Source organism: Equus asinus, chromosome 1 (assembly GCF_041296235.1).
Source record: "Equus asinus isolate D_3611 breed Donkey chromosome 1, EquAss-T2T_v2, whole genome shotgun sequence".
NCBI classification, from domain to species: Eukaryota; Metazoa; Chordata; class Mammalia; order Perissodactyla; family Equidae; genus Equus; species Equus asinus.
The window spans coordinates 134,885,893-134,891,014 of NC_091790.1; the positions used below are offsets into that span (position 1 = coordinate 134,885,893).

The following is a 5,122-nucleotide window of genomic DNA, read 5'->3' on the forward strand; positions in this document are numbered from 1 at the left end:
TTTCTCTTTGGTAGAGTCATCTCTGAGCTAAAAGGAAAATTGGTCTTTTCATTATAGTTACCAATCACCCAAAATGTTATTACAAAGTTGATAACCACTTTATCTACCAGAACTGGTTCCACATCATTTCGGACTATTTTCAAAAATCTCCCAAAATTAATTCCCCCAAATAAAAAACATTTGCAACGATGTTGTGAAAAACATTCTATTCTTATTTGACTAGTAAGTTTCTTGACCAATGGCTGGTGTAGGGACATGTCTTTTTATTTCACACAAGAAAGAAAGAAAGCATTTTATTCTTTACATTTAAAATTGTCATTAGTACATTAATTCTTCATGGAGGAATCAAGATTTAAAATGCATATACAATAACACAGTGTTAATACAAATAAAAACCAGCCAGATGCTAAGGTCATTTTAGTTAACTACCATAGTTTGAATATAATAAAATTAATTTTTCTTGATCCAAATTAAAATGGAATCTTAAAAACGTTTTTCTCTAGAGAATGTTATTTAAGAAAACAATGTCATTTTAAGATGTGTTCTGAAGTTCAAACTCATTTTGTAGCAGCATTACAGAATAATGTTTTAATTAAATTTGTTTCTCAAAAAACTGTCAAATTTCCATTTCTTTGGAAGATACTTTCACCAGTTTGCTGTTCAGCCCCACAGGTTAAACTTTATTCATTACTATTAAAAATATTAGCAATATTAAGAATATTAGACAAATTGCATTCATTGCTTTTTCATCTTATCAAAAAGACACAGGCAGTCTTGCTAGACTAAACAGGTATCTTTAAAGGCGTGCAATCGTGACAACCATGCAATGATTTTAAGGAGGCCACTCAAAGTACCAATAATGTCATCAACAGGCATATCTTGCTCCTCCTTATAAAGAAGAGATGAGCAAGTTAGGACTGACGCTATAATGAATACGTAATACATTGGGTTACTATATAGAAGGGTTCAGTATGTCCGGGCACCTGGTTAGATAATTTATCTTCATACTAACACAGACTATGAGGCTTAGCAGCAGCATCCAGGCCAAAGGATGTCTCAGCTGAGGCTTTCCAGCAGAAAGTTGTTTAAAGCAATGCCCAGGCCCTTAACATAACTGACTGAAAATGCTCGCCTTACAGAGCAGATGGTTATGTAACAGGAATGTTTGTTTTTCCTGGTGAAATCCTAACACAAAGATTAATATCAAGACTACAGTGACCATGAGCATTGCAAAAACCAAAAAACGTGGATCACCTCACTTGCAAGACATGTTATTTCACATCTCTCTGTCCTTTTCTCTGGCGCACAAATGACTGTAACTGTCTTAACAAAGACAATAAGATCTCCTAACGAGGTGCTAAGATGACTGGTCCAAATACACAAGCAACAAAGTTGGCAACCTCGCCAGCTCTCACTGAGAACAGTCCAGCCCACCACGTGCATTCTTTAAGATTTGCATGACCACTTTGATCTGCTCTCATGGATGCTATTCTGGTAAGTTGCAAGAGATCTTGTTTTGGTTGGTTTTATTTCAAAATACAATTTTCCCAATAAAAATGCTAGACCTCATAGACAATCCCAGGCCAACATAAAAGTCATATAATTCATGCTTCTGGATGCAGCATTGGTTCCTGAAGAAGTTCTATGAAACACTTTGACCACAGAAAAAGAGCAACTGTTGGTTTTGGAGACAGTGTGAGTCAGTGTCTAAATCTCAGACTTTCACATCCTCATACAGGCTGCAGGGGCTACCACAGCCCCCTCATGCCCCATCATGTCTGCATGTCCAGTGGGAAGTGGGCATGGCTAGGGCTCAGCTGGACTCCTTTCCATGGGGAAATGCCAAGCTGACCTCCCCAGGATGGTCCGTGGACACCTTTGCTGCCACTTGTAGAATGAGATCATGCCCTAGTGGCACCTAGTTCTGGGCTATGTAACAATAGATGTCAATAAATATGTATTTTGTGTTTGACATGAACGTACCATTAGCTGTGAAGCTCATTTTAAAAGGAGAAGGGTTCTCATCAAGCATGTGGCCTCTCAAAGTGATTACTTAAAAAGTGAACTGAATTTGTCTATGTGTGTATATAGTTCAGTTGGACCAGTGAGGTCTGATTTTAGCATGCTTAGGCCAGAAAATCCCAACCCAGGAGACAGTGAAGGGAGAACCATCACAGAATGCCACCTTCTTCAGAACACTACGCTTTCAGAGTTGTTAATTTCCAATTCTGAGTAAAGAAATAAGGGCCATCAGTAATTTTCCTTGAGTACCTATGCTCTGATAAATGGCTTAGCCACATTTGTTAGTCTTTTTTTTCTAGACTGTGTAAGTTTCAGGTGTACAGCTTTATAATTTGATATCTGTATACACTACAAAGTGATTACCTCACAAGTCTAGTTACCATCCATCACCATGCTGTTGACCCCCTTCACCAATTTTGCTCACCCTCCAACCCACTTCCCCTCTAGTAACTACTAATCTGTTTTCTCTATCTATGAGGTTTTGTTTTGTTTTATTTTGTTTGTTCATTTGGTTTTTTTCTTATGTTCCACAAATGAGTGAAATCATATGGCATTTGACTTTCTTTGTCTGACTTGTTTTACTCAGCATAATGCCTTCAAGGTCCATCCACGTTGTCACAAATGGCAAGATTTCATTCTTTTTTATGGCTAAATAGTATTCCCTTGAGGGTGCGTGCATGCATGTGTGTGTGTGTGTGTATACAGCACATTTTCTTTATCCATTCATTCATCAGTAGATGCTTAGGTTGTTTCCATATCTTGGCTATTGTAAATAATGATGCAATAAAAATAGGTATGCATATAACTTTTCGAATTAGTGTTTTTGTTTTCTTTGGATCTATACCCAGAAGTGGAATTGCTGGGTCATATAGTACTTCTATTTTTCATTTTTTGAGGAACCTCCATACTGTTTTCCATAGTGGCTGCACCAATTTACATTCCCACCAACAGTAGCCAAGTGTTCCCTTTTCTTCACATCCTTGCCAACACTTGTTATTGCTTTTCTTTTCGATGATAGCCCTGCTGACGGGTGTGAGGTGATATCCCATTGTGGTTTTGATTTGCATTTCCCTGACGATTAGTGATGTTGATCAATTTTTCATGTGTCTGTTAGCCATCTGTATGTCTTCTTTGGAAAAATATCTATTCGGATCCCCTGCCCATTTTTTACTTGTTTGGTTTTTTGCTGTTGAGTGGTGTGAATTCTTTATATATTTTGGATATTAAACCCTTATCAGATATATGATTTGCAAATATCTTCTCCCAATCAGTAGGTTGTCGTTTGTTTGTTGATGGTTTCCTTCACTGTAAAAAAACTTTTTAGTTTAATGTGGTCCCTTTGTTTATTTTTGCTTTTGTTGCCCTTGCCCGAGGAGACAGATCCAAAATAGTATCACTAGACTGATGTCAAAGAGATAGATCATCCGGACAGAAAGTCAATAAAGAAACGTCAGCATTAAACCACATATTAGACCAGATGGACTTAGATGTATACAGAACACTCCATCCAAAAGCAGCAGAATGCACATTCTCTCAAGTACACGTGGAACATTCTCTAGGATAGACCACATGTTAGGCCACAAAACAAGTCTCAATAAACTCAAGAAAATTTAAATCATATCGAGCATCTTTTTTAACCACAATGGTGTGAAACTAGAAATCAATTACAAGAAAAATGGGAAAAACCACAAAAACGTCGAGTTTAAACAACATGCTACTGAACAACCAAGGGTCATCAAAAAAATCAAAGGAGAAATCAAAAAACACCTAGAGACAAATGTCAGTCCTTTCTTGATCCATCCTCCCTTCCCTAATTTCCTCAGGGAACACTTGGTGCCACCACATACAAGAAAGTTGTCTCTGAGAGGAAAAACAAAAAGTCTTCATGAGATGCTCTTCTACCCAGGAACACTTTCAAGCAGAATTTAAAGGAGATCATTTACTTCTGCTTATTTTTCTAGCGACTTTTCTCCTCCTCCTCCTCCTTCTTCTTTTCTTCTTCCTCTTCCTCTTTCTCCCCCTCCTCCTCCTCCTTTCCCTCTCCCTCTTCCTCTCCGTCTTCTTCTTCATCAACATAAGCCCTTCTAGAACCTTGCTTCACTCTCAGACAAAGCCTGAAGAGACCATGTCTCTGAATGATGGGACAACTCAGTGTCCACACTACTGACCCCTGGCCTTTTCCTGTCAGGGATGTGGCAAGGAAAAGCTTCAGGTCATGTACCTGCATAGAAGATGGTGGTGCCTTCTGCTGACATTGCTCTCTTGCAGCTTGCAACTACAAAATGAGACTGACTCTGTTACTAATTTAGAAAGGCAGCTGGCTTTTCATCTGTCTGCTGTCAAATGCTTTGTTAATGTCATATTGGATTATATGATAAGAGTGGATAAATCCTTCAATGAGTTATCTCAACCACACTACAGATAGTAAAGTGAAGCAAAGTGGACTAGGTAATGATCCAGAGAGAAGCCAGAGGACTGAGTTCATGAGCCATGTTCAGTGAAAGGACTGTATTTGTTTGCTGTCTAGTTTACCATGTGGTCCCTACCAAGGGACCATGTGGCGTATAAACCAAGCTTATTCCACCCATTAGGATTGACTTTGTCTTTTTATTTATTCATTTTCCATATAAAACACACCTATAAAGAAATAGCCTTCATTATTTGCCATCATTAAGAGGACCTGTCCCCACAATTGTTCTTTTCCCATTATTTGCAGGGGTGAGTGGGTGAGTAAAGAAAGCAGCATTTTTCTTTCATTTTTCCTCTCCCAAAGAACCTAGAAGAGGGATCTGAACACACTGGTTGTTCACTTACTGGTGTCCTATGGTATATTGCTAACCTGGGTCATAACACTCAAAATGGAGTTGACAAGAAGGAAAGACTGGTGAACTTGTGGATGGAAATCCTGGGTTCAAATCCAGGCTCTGACTTCGCCAACTTTGGGAACTCTCTGTTCTTCACATCCTTACTCATAAACTGCAGGATGTTATCCCCTCAGAGATAAGAATCAAGTGAGGTAATAGATATGAAATAATTCATGTGTAGGAAAAGAGATGTAAAAACATAAGGCTTGATTATGCCCCACTAGACCAAGGGTCCC

General features: G+C 38.5%; 1 pseudogene; it reads right to left on the reverse strand.

Annotated features, from left to right (window-relative positions):
• Window positions 1–605: 605 nt before the first annotated feature.
• Window positions 606–1,773, reverse strand: LOC106832233 (magnesium transporter NIPA2 pseudogene; annotated as a pseudogene).
• Window positions 1,774–5,122: the final 3,349 nt, after the last annotated feature.